Source organism: Rhinoderma darwinii, chromosome 13 (genome assembly GCF_050947455.1).
Source record: "Rhinoderma darwinii isolate aRhiDar2 chromosome 13, aRhiDar2.hap1, whole genome shotgun sequence".
Lineage (NCBI taxonomy): Eukaryota > Metazoa > Chordata > Amphibia > Anura > Rhinodermatidae > Rhinoderma > Rhinoderma darwinii.
The window spans coordinates 63,832,843-63,854,471 of NC_134699.1; the positions used below are offsets into that span (position 1 = coordinate 63,832,843).

A 21,629-nucleotide genomic window follows, 5' to 3' on the forward strand; every position below is an offset into this window, starting at 1 on the left:
TTCTTGTATATAGGGGGCAGTATTATAGTAGCTATATTCTTGTATATAGGAGCAGTATTATAGTAGTTATATTCTTGTATATAGGGGCAGTATTATAGTAGTTATATTCTTGTATATAGGGAGAAGTATTATAGTAGTTATATTCTTGTATATAGGAGACAGTATTATAGTAGTTATATTCTTGTATATAGGGGTAGTATTATAGTAGTTATATTCTTGTATATAGGGAGAAGTATTATAGTAGTTATATTCTTGTATATAGGGGCAGTATTATAGTAGTTATATTCTTGTATATAGGGGCAGTATTATAGTAGTTATATTCTTGTACATAGGGGGCAGTATTATAGTAGTTATATTCTTGTATATAGGGGGCAGTATTATAGTAGTTATATTCTTGTATACAGGGAGAAGTATTATAGTAGTTATATTCTTGTATATAGGAGCAGTATTATAGTAGTTATATTCTTGTATATAGGAGCAGTATTATAGTAGTTATATTCTTGTATATAGGGGCAGTATTATAGTAGTTATATTCTTGTATGTAGGGAGAAGTATTATAGTAGTTATATTCTTGTATATAGGAGACAGTATTATAGTAGTTATATTCTTGTATATAGGGTCAGTATTATAGTAGTTATATTCTTGTATATAGGAGGCAGTATTATAGTAGTTATATTCTTGTATATAGGGGCAGTATTATAGTAGTTATATTCTTGTATATAGGGGCAGTATTATAGTAGTTATATTCTTGTACATAGGGGGCAGTATTATAGTAGTTATATTCTTGTATATAGGGGGCAGTATTATAGTAGTTATATTCTTGTACATAGGGGGCAGTATTATAGTAGTTATATTCTTGTATATAGGGGCCAGTATTATAGTAGTTATATTCTTGTATATAGGGGCCAGTATTATAGTAGTTATATTCTTGTATATAGGGGCCAGTATTATAGTAGTTATATTCTTGTATATAGGGGCCAGTATTATAGTAGTTATATTCTTGTATATAGGGGGCAGTATTATAGTAGTTATATTCTTGTATATAGGGGCAGTATTAAAGTAGTTATATAATTGTATATAGGGGGCAGTATTATAGTAGCTATATTCTTGTATATAGGAGCAGTATTATAGTAGTTATATTCTTGTATATAGGGGCAGTATTATAGTAGTTATATTCTTGTATATAGGGAGAAGTATTATAGTAGTTATATTCTTGTATATAGGAGACAGTATTATAGTAGTTATATTCTTGTATATAGGGGTAGTATTATAGTAGTTATATTCTTGTATATAGGGAGAAGTATTATAGTAGTTATATTCTTGTATATAGGGGCAGTATTATAGTAGTTATATTCTTGTATATAGGGGCAGTATTATAGTAGTTATATTCTTGTACATAGGGGGCAGTATTATAGTAGTTATATTCTTGTATATAGGGGGCAGTATTATAGTAGTTATATTCTTGTATACAGGGAGAAGTATTATAGTAGTTATATTCTTGTATATAGGAGCAGTATTATAGTAGTTATATTCTTGTATATAGGAGCAGTATTATAGTAGTTATATTCTTGTATATAGGGGCAGTATTATAGTAGTTATATTCTTGTATGTAGGGAGAAGTATTATAGTAGTTATATTCTTGTATATAGGAGACAGTATTATAGTAGTTATATTCTTGTATATAGGGTCAGTATTATAGTAGTTATATTCTTGTATATAGGAGGCAGTATTATAGTAGTTATATTCTTGTATATAGGGGCAGTATTATAGTAGTTATATTCTTGTATATAGGGGCAGTATTATAGTAGTTATATTCTTGTACATAGGGGGCAGTATTATAGTAGTTATATTCTTGTATATAGGGGGCAGTATTATAGTAGTTATATTCTTGTACATAGGGGGCAGTATTATAGTAGTTATATTCTTGTATATAGGGGCCAGTATTATAGTAGTTATATTCTTGTATATAGGGGCCAGTATTATAGTAGTTATATTCTTGTATATAGGGGCCAGTATTATAGTAGTTATATTCTTGTATATAGGGGCCAGTATTATAGTAGTTATATTCTTGTATATAGGGGGCAGTATTATAGTAGTTATATTCTTGTATATAGGGGCAGTATTAAAGTAGTTATATAATTGTATATAGGGGGCAGTATTATAGTAGCTATATTCTTGTATATAGGAGCAGTATTATAGTAGTTATATTCTTGTATATAGGGGCAGTATTATAGTAGTTATATTCTTGCATATAGGAGGCCGTATTATAGTAGTTCTATTCTTGTATATAGGGGGCAGTATTATAGTAGTTATATTCTTGTATATAGGGTGCAGTATTATAGTAGTTATATTCTTGTATATAGGGGCAGTATTATAGTCATTATATTCTTGTATATAGGGAGAAGTATTATAGTAGTTATATTCTTGTATATAGGAGACAGTATTATAGTAGTTATATTCTTGTATATAGGGGCAGTATTATAGTAGTTATATTCTTGTATATAGGGGCAGTATTATAGTAGTTATATTCTTGTATATAGGAGCAGTATTATAGTAGTTATGTTCTTGTATATAGGGAGCAGTATTGTAGTAGTTATATTCTTGTATATAGGGGCAGTATTATAGTAGTTATATTCTTGTATATAGGGGGCAGTATTATAGTAGTTATATTCTTGTATATAGGGGCAGTATTATAGTAGTTATATTCTTGTATATAGGGGCAGTATTATAGTAGTTATATTCTTGTATATAGAAGCAGTATTATAGTAGTTATATTCTTGTATATAGGAGCAGTATTATAGTAGTTATATTCTTGTATATAGGGGGCAGTATTATAGTAGTTATATTATTGTATATAGGGGACAGTATTCTAGTAGTTATATTCTTGTATATAGGGGCAGTATTATAGTAGTTATATTCTTGTATATAGGGGCCAGTATTATAGTAGTTATATTCTTTATAGCTTATATTGAAGAACTTATTCTGGCAGCATATAGGAGAAAACATATTAGTTAGAACTGTGCAATAGTTGTCACAGGTCTATGTGTAAGGATGCCTTTTCCTGGGGTTGACTTATATACTGACTCCAATGTCACTTGATCTATCTAATAATTTTGTCGGCAACAATCACTAATAATCAATAAACATCCTAATTCCAGTTGCAGCAACACAACAAAAAAATCAATAATACAAAAATCTGTTCTTTCTATTTATTTTATAAAAGAGTTTGTATTAAAAACAGAAGATGGAATGCAAAAACAGCTTTAAAATTCAGACTGAAGTCATATCTAGTTGAGCTTATGGACTGGCCAGATGTGGAAGACTGTGAAGTGATGGTTATGATACACAGAACTAACTGCGCTGTTTTTTATATAGATTGTGGTGAAGTAATACAGTAATATCATTGAGCTCCCTGTATAATATCTGGTGAGGATGAAGTAGAGATGCTCGCTATTGTCTTTGGCCCTCACTAGAAAAGAACACCTGATTATTTAGCAACATCTACACTTTTTTGCACCAGTTTTTTGTAAACACACTTAGTAGAGTAGTGACCGCACTCCCACCACCCAAAATAAATGTACTTCGGATCTGGGGCTTATGGGTGTAGCTAAAACCATAGAAGATGCTACAGGACCCAAAGGCTATGGGGGGGGGGGAGCAATTTAGGCACGGCAAGGGAGAAGCAGCCACACAGCCATAGTCAAATAATAAAATTTTGACTACCTGTAGCTACCACTAGGGGGAGCTTATTGTATACAAATTTGTATAAAGAAACACAGAATACTATAAATCCTTACAAAAGGTGCTCCCTCTGATGGTGGCTGCAAGTAGCTAGAACCTAATATAAATAATGGCAACTGCAGTATGCATTACTACAATTTTGTTTACAAGCTCATTCCTCACTATGGGGTCCCATGAAATCTAGGTATGCTCCTGCTGAGGGGCTGCAGCAGTGCCCCCCCCCCCACAAATCTCTGCAATCTCAGACCCCAATAAGTTATATTTCTGGGAGGTAGAAGATTTAACCCCATTTTTTTTTTAGACATTTTTGGATGTTTCATATTAGTTTTTCACTCCCTGCCTTCCAAGAGCCACAACTTTTTTTTTTATGTAAAAAAAAAAGTGGTGTGAGGGCTTTTTTTTGTGGAAGGAGTTGTAGTTTCTATTGGTAGGATTTAAAGTACCATATAATGTACTGGGAAACTGCAAAAAGTTTATTTGAAGGCTGAAATTGGAAAAAACAGGCAAGGCTTAACAGAGGCAGAGGGAAGGCAGTCTCGTTGAAGGGGGGGGGGCGACAAGCTGAGATGCTGCGGTCGCGATTGATCGCAGCATATGAGGGGTTAAACAGCCAGGAACAGCGTGATTGCTGTTCTTGACTGTTAGTTCCGGGTTTCCACTGTAAGACACAGCTGTCACCCGCTGCATACGGTAAACTGATGCACTTCACTCCTTGTCAGAATGTATAGGTGCTGCGAGGGTTGGGGTCGGATAAACCCACCATATAAGCATAAGAAAATAACCCAAGCACTCAAATATGCAAATATATTCAAAGAAATCTCATCGATGGAAGGTTTCCAAAGATTTTAATTTTTTCTTTTTTCAAAACAGATATATCTATTTGTCACGGTATGTGTAATCATGATACAAACAAAATTGGCTTGCGATATATTAAGACGTTTCGGCCTGTCCCAGGCCTTTGTCATAATCGCACTAATGTACAAAAGAGCAAAAAAAAAAAAAAAAAAGGGAGTATAAACATATAGTATACATAATATATATACACAGTACAAACATGTTCAGTAGTACTAAATGGACCTTACATATAGTGTATACGGAGCATGCTCAGCGCGTGAGCGCGTTTCAAACATCACCCCCCGCACCAGGATGTAATGTCACGTCCGGGTTCGCGAGGGGGTTTACACTTTTATTGTAAGCAACAATCCCATCTGTAGCCACAGACCTGAGAAATCCGAGAGAGACTGGTTGCTAGGAACGCACTGCAGACAACCATATATAAAAGATTGTGGTTGCTAGGCAGCGCAATCATAGCAACCTGAGTTTTAGGACTTTAAAAGCTGGATTGGCACCAATATTTCAGTAGAGAAATCTTTAAGGGTCTATTCACACTGTAGTTGCAGTATATGTTTAGCTAATGCTCTGGGACTATTATAGGGTTGTCGGGCTGCCACGCGTCGGTATACCTTGGTTTGTGCTGCATGGGAAAGCACAGCATGCTACACTTTCCAATGTACCCGGGCACCGCGAAAAAACCATATACCGTGCAGTTTACGTGGTTTTGTTTTTTTACAATGGTGGTCTATGGATGACATCGAAGGCATCCGTCAGAGGTATTTTCTAACGGATGCCCTAAACACAGTGTGAATAGAACCTAAATCTAGCAGGAATCACAGAATGTCGTACTATTAACGAAGAATATATTTACATGTAGAACCTCTTTAAACTTTGGGAGGTATTATAATAAATCGATACTTATTACCAGGATGGTCTGGAGGCACAATCATGCCAACTGCACAACCCCTATTTTCCTGATAGCGTCAATTAAGATGTAAAAAGGTGTTTGCCATCTTTACCAACCAGTACACGGGTTCTACCAGAAGACTCATATGTCATGCTACCCTGCTGCCCCGGATTCTGTCTCTAAGGACTTTACGGAGAAGAAATTTTTTTTTCTGGATAATTGCGCCCATAAGTTCAGCGTAATATGGCATCTGATATCTGTCCTGTTCCGCAGTAGAGAAGATCACTGCACCCGATTATGGTTTACGGTATTGGTGAGCACGATATAATCTTTTTCCGGTCTCAAAAAATGCCACGTAAAGCCTAAATTCCATCATTCAGGAAATAGTTAAATCATTATATCCAACACGGCCTCATAATGCTGCTTAAAAAGAAACGAATGGCCCCAACAAGCTTCAGGCTTTCTGCATAGAAGGAATAATAGGGACTGAGATCTTTTATAGACAAGCACCCCGCTTTTTGTCACTGAGCACCCTCGAGGAGAAAGAGCTGAGCCGCAGTCTCACAAATGATGGTTCCAGTACCCAAGTTTTAGACGGAGAATGTGGTCTGAAGGACCCTCTCAGTTTCTAGTCCAAGGTAGAAGAGAACAATGAGGTTCCTTGTCTGCTTTTACCGTTCGATAGTCTGCATTTCATACGCTCACCCCTCATGAGGCCGAACCCTTGAGCAAAATCCTAGTCATTAAAAGGTGCCTGACCACGGTGAAAACATAACCCACAGTTTAGTAAAAGACCTCCGGAGCGAATCAGTTCCGATCTAATATTTTTTTATCTGGATGAAGGCATCTGGCAGAGAATTATATATATAAATCTTATAGTGGTAAAGAGAATTTCACATGAAATGTATTTATACAAGGATGCGATCTATAACTACAATCTAAAAAAGACCCTTAAATAGTATTGAAATGGCCCCATCATGACCGTGCCAAATTAACACAACTACTCATCTGGCCAAGGAACCTTCTCATCCATATTTATTCTCATGTATTGGGTAAGGGACGTGATAACCTATATGGGTGACCACAGTAGTTGTCAATATGGGTTCAGTTCCAGTATTACTGAACGTTGTGGTGCAGCAGGAGTTTTCACAGGTGGTCCATGAATGCAGCCAAGATGAACTTGAAGCTCCAGGGACCCAATGAAAAATCTGGAACATGGCCCCCCCAATGTCATTTATAGTGCTGGTCTCGCCATATAGGCCCATTTAGGCTCCAGGGCCAGGTTGTGACAGCAACCTCTGCATCTTCTATAGTTATGCACCTGATGGATTTCTTGATTGATAAGGAATCTGAACCTCTTGTCATTTGCCCATCTGGGGCACTTTCAGCTGACAGAATGTGGCCTGCATTCAAGAAACTTGGCAAATTTTCCATGTGGGCCAATGAAAGCCTTCAATAATTGAAACTTTTATTATGATCTGTAAGATTTTTCATGGAAAAATTCTTCCTTCAAAATGGCAAAATAGTTTTTATGACAACAAAAAAAATCAAATAAAAAAAGACAACTTTGGCCTTACTGGAGTATAGCGGTCCATAGACCTGTCTCAATGATGGCCAATTATACTGCAAGATGGATCTGATGAGCCACAGAGAGATTTTCCAACATCTGTGTATAAGATGTCCCATCATCTACTAATGTATGACCCGTTTCTCTATGAAATGCCCGAGTGGCCAGAGAATTAAGACCATCGATGGCAAGCTTATATCTTTGTGTCTATGCCTAGATTTTCTTTTTCCATAGTTTAGATATATAGATTCTCTCCATAGTCAGGAGCACGTGGATGATAAGTGGAACGTCACATTCATATGAGCTTATTGAACATTGATCGAAAGTGTGTGTGTCCCGGCCCTCTACCCACTTTACTGCTTAAGGTCCCATGCACACGACTGTATTTTTTATCCGTAGTTACGGATAGTCTGTGGACCCAATCATTTCTATAGGCCACGCACACCTTTCCTTATATATATATATAAATATACGGATGTATGTCGGTGCCGAGAAATGATCCGCAAAATATGGAACATGTCCTATTCCTGATCGAAGTTGCGGCACGGACTCGCCCGTAGAAGTGTATGGGTGCGTGCAGAATTGCGGACAGCTACGGAAGTGCATCCGTAGCCGACCGGAAATGTTGCTATTAAACTGCAGGGGATGCCCCAAGAAAATGGGGCCTGAGCGATCATGTGACCTTTTCAATGAGTTGGGACATGCAACACCTGCAGCCTCCCTTTTTTTTTGGGCGGATCCGTAAATATGGATGCACTATGGATTGTATTTGCGGACAGCGTGCCAGATAGGCGGATGACTACGGACTATTTGCGGACAGTAAAAAAAAACACTACAATCGTATGTATGAGGCCTAACTCTTGTAGGAAAAATTTCCACTCCATTTTGGAAGAAGCAGCAATTCACATTCATTCAGCGACCGGAGCTTTAGTGAGGTCAGACGTCGGGTAAAATAGCTTAGCACAGGTGGCATTTTAATTAATCGCAAAAGGTGGTGAATAGGGTTACAAATCCACAAAATAACATAGATTTGCAAGTCGTATGACGCAGGGGACCACCGCAGCATAGTGGAGGGCTTTGGGATGGTTTATTTCCTAAAAACACAGGACACATAACGGTTTAAGGACCGCCCAGCAGACACTTGGCCTAATGACGCGTGTTGGATTCAAATATATTTTTCTCAGTTATGCTACTACTATCAACATCAACATAGGGGTGTTAAAACTGGTTTCCATGTCACCTATCTAGCACGGTCAGCATTTGGGGAGAGGTATCAAAATTGCAGACAGACTCCTTTAACTTTATTACATCGGTTTATGCTTCACTTTATGCACCGAAGACTAAAATGGCAGAATTTGGATGGGGGAGGGCGGGTTGTTCTACATGCGTTTGACCATGCAGTTTATGGATAAAAAGTCAGCTGATATTATTTCGTAATCATATTGCTTTGTCTGTATTATATCTACATATTCAAGACATGATATTTTGGTATATTCTTAAAGAGCCATTACAGCATTATTTCATGCACTGCCACTTTAAGGCCAGCCCGTTTAGGACGTCATTTTTTGGGCGTGATGACGTCATAGGTGCTTTGATGCTGTCATAAGCGTGACTTAACCTTAAAGTGCTAGTACAGCAATACTGCAAACACTGCTCTTTTAAGGCCCGCCCCGGCCATGAAGTCACTTTTTCGGTGTGATGACGTCATATGTGTGATAATTTCACTCCACCTATGACATCATAGGTGCTTTGATGCCATCATAGGCGTGACTTAACTTTAAAGTGCCAGTACAGCTATACTGCAAACACTGCTCCTTTTAGGCCAGCTTATTTTAGTATATTCTTAGTATAAAATACTTAGCACCATGCACACATCAAAATAACTTCAGATCATTGATCATTTTAATAAATAACCCCAATGAGCTTGTTTGGACTGAAACTAGATTGTAAGCTCTTGTATCCCAATCTACAGGTCTGTAGGCTAGACACTAGAGCTCCCACGGTGCTGACCTCTTCCAGCACAGCAAGGGTCTACAAGAAATCTTTTGAGGCTTCTATACATGACACCAATCGGGTATAAAGTCCTCGGAATGGATAGAGCTTGTTCCCGGTCGCCTGGGTGATTTATCTCTCTCACCCTCTCTACCCCCCTCCACCCCTTGTGCCCAGCATTCATTATACACTAACTCCCAGACACCCCCTCGTCTTCTCCTCTGCAAATAAAGTGGATGAAAAGGGAGAGAGGGGTTAGATGAACCAGGCTTGCAGGGGAAACAAATAGCTGATCTCTGGAATACATTAATTTCCTTTCGCTGCAAGCTCTCGGAGGGGATAACAATAGGGCAGTGACTCTAGGGTCTGGGATCTTCAAATAAAGACTCCCTGCTGTCATGGGTAGCAGGACGTGGAATGAAGGGCGATATCCCGTGGTCCTTCGTGTTGTTGTTCCTTTGGCGCAGGCTGGAGGCTATCTGTTTGGCCGTTACTAGGCGTCTTTGGCAGAAAAAATGGAGGCATTTCCTAAGCCATTGAAGACTTGGTTTATTAGGCAAATAAAGCTGGTGTGAGACACTTTAGTTGGGGCTGCGGAGGGGGCGCCAGGGAGAACTGGAAGCCCGTTATTTATGTTTTGTCTTTTTTCACCAGCACGGTCGGAAATCATGAGAATCCGAGGCGAATATCCTACACTCCACGACGGCCCCGAAACTAGAGTCTGACACAACATAAAACGTAACACTTGCGCATTAACACCTCTTATCCCCCATATAACAACGCTTTTCTTCCTCAATACTGTCTACATCCTATTTCCATCTGCTAAGTACAATGTCTCTCTATGACACCTAGTGCTCTGTCTACCCTCGGTATAAGTTCTTCAAGGGTGACATCAACAATCGGCTCTCTTCCCATTGCAAAATCAGTACCATCAGGTTTGAGTAACATTGGCACCTGACAGACTGAAAAAAGCTTTTCGGATTTGTTGCCTGTGTCATAACCCACCAATTACATGTGTCTTCCATAAAAAAAAAACAAAGTGTTAAAGAAGGCATGGCCTATCCCCGGTTCTCCTGTGTAATACAAGTCTCAGCATGCCGGCCCATTCCTGAAGTTCCGCATTGTGAGGGATCCATATTGGTCGTCTATCACAAACCTCTGCAAAGCCTAATGCATGCAAAAGTAATATAGTGACTCTAGATCATACTGATCTTCTCTCCAAATAATCTCGTCTATCCAGACATAAACTATCTTCTAGGACAGAGAAAACTAGCAAGTGAGAGACCAAAAAAAGAATCTGACCTACGGCACAATATAAAAATACTTCTGTCCATAGGGGGCAGTATAATACACAATAATTTCGCAGGGATATTGTGCAAGTTGCCAGGACAACAGTTCATCATCAGTTGTCAATGCCCCTCCTCAACGCAAGTAAAGGGGTTGTCTACTACGACAACGGATGACCTATCCACCGGATAGGTCAGCAGTACATGATCTGTGGGGGTCCGACACACGGACCACGCACTGTTAAGCAGCTCCAGCTGCCTCCGAGCACCGGACGTACACGTCGGAAGCAGATGGCGCCAGCCATTGAATTGCGGCCGAGCTGCAGTACTGCAAGCTCTACTCCTATACTATGTATGGAGCCAACTTTTTCCGGCTCCGGACATCGCATAATGGGCCATAACATCCAGTGCCCGGAGACAGCCGGAGCGGCTTAAGGCTGGGTTCACACACCCTATTTACGGACGTAATTCGGGCGTTTTAACCTCGAATTACGTCCGAAAATACGGCTTAAAAGCGTCGGCAAACATCTGCCCATTCATTTGAATGGGGTTTACGATGTGCTGTGCCGACGGTAATTTTTTTACGCGCCGCTGTCAAAAAAAGACGCCCGCGTCAAAGTAGTGCATGTCACTTCTTGGGACGTAATTGGAGCCGTTTTCCATTGACTCCATAGAAAACCAGCTCTAATTAAGTCTGTAGTGGACGCAGCGAAAAACGCCTGCACTTGCCATTACGTCTGAAATTCAGGAGCTGTTTTCTCCTGAAAACAGCTCCGTAATTTTCAGGCATATCGGACGTGTACGTGTGACCATACCCTAACAGTGCGGGGTCCAGGTGTCGGGCCCACACCGATAATATACTGATGACCTATCCGGTGGATAGGTCATCAGTTGTTCAATAGAGGACAACCCCTTTAAACAGGAGGCAACAACGGGCAGGGTATGAAGATTATGAAATCTGAGCTTTATCCTGGGGTATGACTGGAATTGAATTTGAGATATTAATTTCTCTTTTTCTATTATTTATTAATTAATTTAATGTCTTTACCGGTTGACTGAACTTTAGATTTCCACCAGTAGTCAATTTCTGACCCGGCGGATCTGTACGATGTCATAACGAATGCCCTTTGTAATCCCTCTAGACCCGACAATGTTTCGATCCCGGAACTTGTGGGCCACAGGAGTAATATCCAAAATGTTATGGTTAAGGCTTCATCCAGACACAATGAGGTCATCACGATTTATGTCTAATAAAAACCCAAAAATCAAATGGTCTTTCAAGTAGGGTGTATGAGGTGTAAGCCTCGCTGCAGGAAGGGTGACCTTTTTTCTTTTTTTTGCAGAAAGACTCCTAGGCATGAGCGAAGATATTGTGCAAGATTGCAATATACAGTGAAGGTAGATTTATTACTCCCAGTCCAGTAAAAAAAGGATGCAGTAATTAGTTTCGGATGCCAGAGATGAACCTTTGTACTGCCAGAGAGGCCTGTTCTGCATTTGTTGCAGGCCCCAATGTTCTGTACCTTAAGTTTTAAAGCATTCTTCAAGGAAACCTTACAAAACAGTTTAGGACCTGTTCACATCAGGTTTTGAGCCTTCCGTCAAGAGGTATCAGGAGGACACCCGACGTATACCTACGACGGAAGGCTGCAGAGTATCCCACTCATTGCACTTTTGAACTCCGATCTGTACCACAGAACACCAGTTTTCAGGCAAGGAGAGAGTTCGCCTGTTGAAGCTGTCCATATATGATCAGTGATGTCACTGGAGCTTCCAGACGCATACGTTTAACGGATGCCTGTGATGTATAGTGGCATCCGTCACCCATAGGCTATTATGGCATCAGTTAAACATCTACTTTTCTTACAGTGTACATTGGATGGAATAGCGTATTCTACTACGCTATTCCATGCCTTATTTTTTGTGGTATACTGACTTATACCTGGCCAGACGAATACTATTTTGGCCTTGTCTGGCAATAGAAGCCTATGGACACATTTAGCATGTACATCAGAAGCTCTCTTGGTATACTCGCTAAACAGACATTACAAAAGTGACGTGAACAAGACCTTACCTTCCAAATCTGTGAAAATAAGAGGCTCCTCATGTGCAAATATAGCAACTCTGATGTGGAGAGGTGTCACATTTACAAAACCTCCCAAGTGCCACGGATGTAGCGGGATGGTCGCGGAATCTGAGAGGTGTCCCACTGTTCGCGGCTGCTAGAGGCATGTCCCATTTTCAACGGTCTCTGCATTCTCAGGACGCAGATAGAGTTGAATCCAATGGTGGTGCAGGGAGTCATCAGCTGAATGCTACACCATTCACTATGTAACTCCAGAGGTAAGTGGCATTGCACAAACAGATCTACTCTGCCCGTTGTGGGAATGGAACTAGGTGAGTATTTATTTTATTATACACTATGAACGCCTTACACTGGGTATGGGGGCAGCTATAGGGGAAATTATACCATCTTGCGAGGCATATATACCCCTATAATTCTGTGTAGGGTTATATATGTGTGGGAGGGCACTAATAGGGCATAATACTGTGTGGGGTGCACTATGGGTAAATTATACTGTGTGGGGGCAATATGCGTGCATTATACTGTGTGGGGGCTGTATGGTGCATACTATTGTGTGGGAAGGCCTCATGTGATCATAATACTGTGGGGGGCAATATACTATAAGTTAAAGAACTATTTGGGCATAATACTGTGTGAGGGCACTTTGGGGGCCTTATACTGTGTGGGGAGGCACTATGGGGGCTTTATACTGTGTGGTGGCACTATCGGGGCACAATACCATGTGGGAAGACACCACAGAGGCATAATACTGTGGGGGGGGGGCGGTACTATGGGGGCATTATACTGTGGTGAGGCACTATGGGCATATTATTCTGTGTGGGATAAACTGGGTGTGTATGGGCATTCATGTGACCTTCAGATCTGTTCCTAGAAAGTAAATCTGAAAGTCTGAATATTGAAACTTGAAATGCTTCGGAAGATCATCTAATGAACCCTAATCACTACAGGTGGAGTTCCCTTTAAACTTTTTCAAACTGGCAGCTTTCACAGATGGATATCGATCAACACCACCAGATAGACGAGGAGTGGTAAACCTTTTTATCAGATATTACCCAAATTCAGGATAATTTTTCTGGCAAATTATTTTAACTGCTAAGCTCCCTATAATGCTGAGACTACTTACATTGAGGTGAAGTGCCAATGCCATAAATTCTGTGAACACAAAAATGATAACATGAAGCACCTGACTCATGACCCCGTAACAATGACAGCAACAGGACCCCCATAACAGTGATAGCCACATGACCCCACATGAGAGTGACAGCCGCAGGACCCTATTAACACCAACAGCCACAGGACCCTATTAACACCAACAGCTACAGGACCCTATTAACAGCGACAGGACCCCATTAACAGCGACAGCCCAGAATCCCATTACCAGCAAACTGCCACAGAACCCCATTAACAGCGACAGCCACAGGACCCCATTAAGAGCGACAGCCACAGAACCCCATTACCTGCGACAGCCACAGAACCCCATTACCAGCGACAGCCACAGAACCCCATTACTAGCGACAGCCACAGAACCCCATTACCAGCGACAGCCACAGAACCCCATTACCAGCGACAGCCACAGAACCCCATTAATACCCCATTAACAGCAATAGCACCCAACAGTCACAGCACCCCATTAACAGTCACAGCACCCCAATTACAGCCACAGGACCCCATTAACAGCCACAGGACCCCATTAACAGCCACAGGACCCCATTAACAGCCACAGGACCCCATTAACAGCGACAGCCACAGGACCCCATTAACAGCCACAGGACCCCATCATCAGCGACAGCCACAGGACCCCATTAACAACGACAGCCACAGGACCCCATTAACAACGGCAGCCACAGGACCCCATTAACAACGACAGCCACAGGACCCCATTAACAACGACAGCCACAGGAACCCATTAACAGCGACAGCCACAAGACCCCATTAACAGCGACAGCCACAGGACCCCATTAACAGCGACAGCCACAGGACCCCATTAACAGTGACAGCCACAGGACCCCATTAACAGCGACAGCCACAGGACCCCATTAACAGCGACAGCCACAGGACCCCATTAACAGCGACAGCCACAGGACCCCATTAACAGCGACAGCCACAGGACCCCATTAACAGCAACAGCCACAGGACCCCATTAACAGCGACAGCCACAGGACCCTATTAACAGCGACAGGACCCCATTAACAGCGACAGCCTAGAATCCCATTACCAGCAAACTGCCACAGAACCCCATTAACAGCGACAGCCACAGGACCCCATTAAGAGCGACAGCCACAGAACCCCATTACCTGCGACAGCCACAGAACCCCATTACCAGCGACAGCCACAGAACCCCATTACCAGCGACAGCCACAGAACCCCATTACTAGCGACAGCCACAGAACCCCATTACCAGCGACAGCCACAGAACCCCATTACCAGCGACAGCCACAGAACCCCATTAATACCCCATTAACAGCAATAGCACCCAACAGTCACAGCACCCCATTAACAGTCACAGCACCCCAATTACAGCCACAGGACCCCATTAACAGCCACAGGACCCCATTAACAGCCACAGGACCCCATTAACAGCCACAGGACCCCATTAACAGCGACAGCCACAGGACCCCATTAACAGCCACAGGACCCCATCATCAGCGACAGCCACAGGACCCCATTAACAACGACAGCCACAGGACCCCATTAACAACGGCAGCCACAGGACCCCATTAACAACGACAGCCACAGGACCCCATTAACAGCCACAGGACCCCATTAACAGCGACGGCCACAGGACCCCATTAACAACGACAACCACAGGACTCCATTAACAACGACAACCACAGGACCCCATTATTAGCGACAGCCACAGGACCCCATTAACAGCAAAAGCCACAGGACCCCATTAACAGCGACAGCCACAGGACCCCATTAACAGCGACAGCCACGGAACCCATTAACAGCGACAGCCACAGGACCCCATTAACAGCGACAGCCACAGGACCCTATTAACAGCGACAGCCACAGGACACCTTAACAGCGACAGCCACAGGACCCCATTAACAGCGACAGCCACAGGACCCTATTAACAGCGACAGCCACAGGACCCCATTAACAGCGACAGCCACAGGACACCTTAACAGCGACAGCCACAGGACACCTTAACAGTGACAGTCACAGGACCCCCATAACTGTGACAGTCACAGGACCCCCATAACTGTGACAGTCACAGGACCCCCATAACTGTGACAGTCACAGGACCCCCATAACTGTGACAGTCACAGGACCCCCTTAACTGTGACAGTGAAGAAATACCTTGAGGGTTGTTGTCCCTGGGAGGAATAATGGCCGACGTGGAAGGAAAAGAGCAGTCAGTGTAGTTGCTCCTAGAAAGTAAATCTGAAAGTCTGAATATTGAAACTTGAAATGCTTCGGAAGATCATCTAATGAACCCTAATCACTACAGGTGGAGTTCCCTTTAAACTTTTTCAAACTGGCAGCTTTCACAGATGGATATCGATCAACACCACCAGATAGACGAGGAGTGGTAAACCTTTTTATCAGATATTACCCAAATTCAGGATAATTTTTCTGGCAAATTATTTTAACTGCTAAGCTCCTTATAATGCTGAGACTACTTACATTGAGGTGAAGTGGCAATGCCATCAATTCTGTGAACACAAAAATTACAGTATGAAGCACCTGACTCATGACCCCGTAACAATGACAGCAACAGGACCCCCATAACAGTGATAGCCACATGACCCCACATGAGAGTGACAGCCGCAGGACCCTATTAACACCAACAGCCACAGGACCCTATTAACACCAACAGCCACAGGACCCTATTAACAGCGACAGGACCCCATTAACAGCGACAGCCCAGAATCCCACTACCAGCAAACTGCCACAGAACCCCATTAACAGCGACAGCCACAGGACCCCATTAAGAGCGACAGCCACAGAACCCCATTACCTGCGACAGCCACAGAACCCCATTACCAGCGACAGCCACAGAACCCCATTACCAGCGACAGCCACAGAACCCCATTACTAGCGACAGCCACAGAACCCCATTACCAGCGACAGCCACAGAACCCCATTACCAGCGACAGCCACAGAACCCCATTAATACCCCATTAACAGCAATAGCACCCAACAGTCACAGCACCCCATTAACAGTCACAGCACCCCAATTACAGCCACAGGACCCCATTAACAGCCACAGGACCCCATTAACAGCCACAGGACCCCATTAACAGCCACAGGACCCCATTAACAGCGACAGCCACAGGACCCCATTAACAGCCACAGGACCCCATCATCAGCGACAGCCACAGGACCCCATTAACAACGACAGCCACAGGACCCCATTAACAACGGCAGCCACAGGACCCCATTAACAACGACAGCCACAGGACCCCATTAACAACGACAGCCACAGGAACCCATTAACAGCGACAGCCACAAGACCCCATTAACAGCGACAGCCACAGGACCCCATTAACAGCGACAGCCACAGGACCCCATTAACAGCGACAGCCACAGGACCCCATTAACAGCGACAGCCACAGGACCCCATTAACAGCGACAGCCACAGGACGCCATTAACAGCGACAGCCACAGGACCCCATTAACAGCGACAGCCACAGGACCCCATTAACAGCAACAGCCACAGGACCCCATTAACAGCGACAGCCACAGGACCCTATTAACAGCGACAGGACCCCATTAACAGCGACAGCCCAGAATCCCATTACCAGCAAACTGCCACAGAACCCCATTAACAGCGACAGCCACAGGACCCCATTAAGAGCGACAGCCACAGAACCCCATTACCTGCGACAGCCACAGAACCCCATTACCAGCGACAGCCACAGAACCCCATTACCAGCGACAGCCACAGAACCCCATTACTAGCGACAGCCACAGAACCCCATTACCAGCGACAGCCACAGAACCCCATTACCAGCGACAGCCACAGAACCCCATTAATACCCCATTAACAGCAATAGCACCCAACAGTCACAGCACCCCATTAACAGTCACAGCACCCCAATTACAGCCACAGGACCCCATTAACAGCCACAGGACCCCATTAACAGCCACAGGACCCCATTAACAGCCACAGGACCCCATTAACAGCGACAGCCACAGGACCCCATTAACAGCCACAGGACCCCATCATCAGCGACAGCCACAGGACCCCATTAACAACGACAGCCACAGGACCCCATTAACAACGGCAGCCACAGGACCCCATTAACAACGACAGCCACAGGACCCCATTAACGACAGCCACAGGAACCCATTAACAGCGACAGCCACAGGACCCCATTAACAGCGACAGCCACAGGACCCCATTAACAGCGACAGCCACAGGACCCCATTAACAGCGACAGCCACAGGACCCCATTAACAGCGACAGCCACAGGACCCCATTAACAGCGACAGCCACAGGACCCCATTAACAGCGACAGCCACAGGACCCCATTAACAGCGACAGCCACAGGACCCCATTAACAGCAACAGCCACAGGACCCCATTAACAGCGACAGCCACAGGACCCCATTACCAGCAAACTGCCACAGAACCCCATTAAGAGCGACAGCCACAGGACCCGATTAAGAGCGACAGCCACAGAACCCCATTAATACCCCATTAACAGCCACAGCACCCCATTAACAGCCACAGCACCCCATTAACAGCCACCGGACCCCATTAACAGCCACCGGACCCCATTAACAGCCACCGGACCCCATTAACAGTGACGGCCACAGGACCCCATTAACAACAACAACCACAGGACTCCATTAACAACGACAACCACAGGACCCCATTATTAGCGACAGCCACAGGACCCCATTAACAGCAAAAGCCACAGGACCCCATTAACAGCGACAGCCACAGGACCCCATTAACAGCGACAGCCACAGGACCCCATTAACAGCGACAGCCACAGCAACCCATTAACAGCGACAGCCACAGCAACCCATTAACAGCGACAGCCACAGGAACCCATTAACAGCGACAGCCACAGGACCCCATTAACAGCGGCAGCCACAGGACACCTTAACAGCTACAGCCACAGGACACCTTAACTGTGACAGTCACAGGACCCCCATAACTGTGACAGTCACAGGACCCCCATAACTGTGACAGTCACAGGACCCCCATAACTGTGACAGTCACAGGACCCCCATAACAGCCACCGGACCCCATTAACAGCCACAGGACCCCATTAACAGCGACGGCCACAGGACCCCATTAACAACGACAACCACAGGACCCCATTAACAACGACAACCACAGGACTCCATTAACAACGACAACCACAGGACCCCATTATTAGCGACAGCCACAGGACCCCATTAACAGCAAAAGCCACAGGACCCCATTAACAGCGACAGCCACAGGACCCCATTAACAGCGACAGCCACGGAACCCATTAACAGCGACAGCCACAGGACCCCATTAACAGCGACAGCCACAGGACCCTATTAACAGCGACAGCCACAGGACACCTTAACAGCGACAGCCACAGGACCCCATTAACAGCGACAGCCACAGGACCCTATTAACAGCGACAGCCACAGGACACCTTAACAGCGACAGCCACAGGACACCTTAACAGTGACAGTCACAGGACCCCCATAACTGTGACAGTCACAGGACCCCCATAACTGTGACAGTCACAGGACCCCCATAACTGTGACAGTCACAGGACCCCCTTAACTGTGACAGTGAAAAAATACCTTGAGGGTTGTTGTCCCTGGGAGGAATAATGGCCGACGTGGAAGGAAAAGAGCAGTCAGTGTAGTTGCTCCTAGAAAGTAAATCTGAAAGTCTGAATATTGAAACTTGAAATGCTTCGGAAGATCATCTAATGAACCCTAATCACTACAGGTGGAGTTCCCTTTAAACTTTTTCAAACTGGCAGCTTTCACAGATGGATATCGATCAACACCACCAGATAGACGAGGAGTGGTAAACCTTTTTATCAGATATTACCCAAATTCAGGATAATTTTTCTGGCAAATTATTTTAACTGCTAAGCTCCCTATAATGCTGAGACTACTTACATTGAGGTGAAGTGGCAATGCCATCAATTCTGTGAACACAAAAATTACAGTATGAAGCACCTGACTCATGACCCCGTAACAATGACAGCAACAGGACCCCCATAACAGTGACAGCCACATGACCCCAAATGAGAGTGACAGCCGCAGGACCCTATTCACACCAACAGCCAGAGTACCCCATAAATAGCGACAGGAACCCATTAACAGCGACAGCCACAGAATCCCATTACCAGCAAACTGCCACAGAAGCACATTAACAGCGACAGCCACAGGACCCCATTAACAGCGACAGCCACAGGACCCCATTAATACCCCATTAACAGCCACAGCACCCAACAGTCACAGCACCCCATTAACAGTCACGGGACCCCATTAACAGCCACAGGACCCCATTAACAGCGACAGGAACAGGACCCCATTAACAGCGACAGCCACAGGACCCCATTAACAACCACAGGACCCCATTAACAGCCGCAGGACCCCATTAACAGCGACAGGAACAGGACCCCATTAACAGCGACAGGAACAGGACCCCATTAACAGCGACAGCCGCAGGACCCCATTAACAGCGACAGCCGCAGGACCCCATTAACAGCGACAGCCGCAGGACCCCATTAACAGCGACAGCCGCAGGACCCCATTAACAGCGACAGCCGCAGGACCCCATTAACAGTGACAGCCACAGGACACCATTAACAGCGACAGCCACGGGACACCATTAACAGCAACAGCGACACCATTAGCAGCGACAGCGCAGGACCCCATTAACAGCGACAGCCACGGGACCCCATTAACAGCGACAGCCACGGGACACCTTAACAGCGACAGCCACAGAACCCCATTAATACCCCATTAACAGCGACAGCACCCCATTAACAGCGACAGCACCCCATTAACAGCGACAGCACCCCATTAACAGCCACAGAACCCCATTAAAGGCGACAGCCACAGGACACCTTAACGGCGACAGCCACAGGACACCTTAACGGCGACAGCCACAGGACACCTTAACGGCGACCGACAGCCACAGGACACCTTAACAGTGACAGTCACAGGACGCCATTAACAGCGACAGCCACAGGACGCCATTAACAGCGACAGCCACAGAACCCCATTAACAGCCACAGCACCCCATTAACAGCCACAGCACCCCATTAACAGCCACAGCACCCCATTACCAGCCACAGAACCCCATTACCAGCGACAGCCACAGAACCCAATTACCAGCGACAGCCACAGAACCCCATTACCAGCGACCGCCACAGAACCCCATTAATAGCCCCTTAAAACAGCGACAGCATCCAATTAACAGCCACAGCACCCCATTAACAGCGACAGCACCCCATTAACAGCGATAGCCGCATGACCCCATTAAGAGCGACAGCCACAGGACCCCATTAACAGCGACAGCCACAGGACCCCATTAACAGCGACAGCCACAGGAACCCATTAACAGCGACCGCCACAGGACCCCATTAACAGCGACAGCCACAGGACCCCATTAACAGCGACAGCCACAGGACCCCATTAATCGCGACAGCCACAGGACCCCATTAATCGCGACAGCCACAGGACCCCATTAACCACGACAGCCACAGGACCCCATTAACCGCGACATCCACAGGACACCAATAACCGCGACAGCCACAGGACACCAATAACAGCGACAGCCACAGGACACCATTAACAGCGACAGCCACAGGACCCCATTACCCGCGACAGCCACAGGACCCCATTAACCGCGACATCCACAGGACACCAATAACCGCGACATCCACAGGACACCAATAACTGCGACAGCCACAGGACACCAATAACCGCGACAGCCACAGAATCCCAATAACCCCGACAGCCACAGAACCCCATTAATAGCCCCTTAAAACAGCGACAGCACCCAATTAACAGCCACAGCACCCCATTAAAAGCGACAAAACACCATTAACAGCGACAAAACCCCATTAACAGCGACAGCCACAGGACACCTTAACAGCGACAGCCACAGAACCCCATTAAAGGCGACAGCCACAGGACACCTTAACGGCGACAGCCACAGGACACCTTAACGGCGACAGCCACAGGACACCTTAACGGCGACCGACAGCCACAGGACACCTTAACAGTGACAGTCACAGGACGCCATTAACAG

The 21,629-nt window shown here is 44.8% G+C and overlaps 1 protein-coding gene across 1 annotated transcript in view; it reads right to left on the bottom strand.

Moving 5' to 3' along the window:
* STX8 (syntaxin 8) overlaps positions 1-21,629 on the bottom strand; it is a 244,015-nt gene that overhangs the window by 8,344 nt on the left and 214,042 nt on the right. The gene's annotated exons all lie outside the window — the stretch shown is intronic.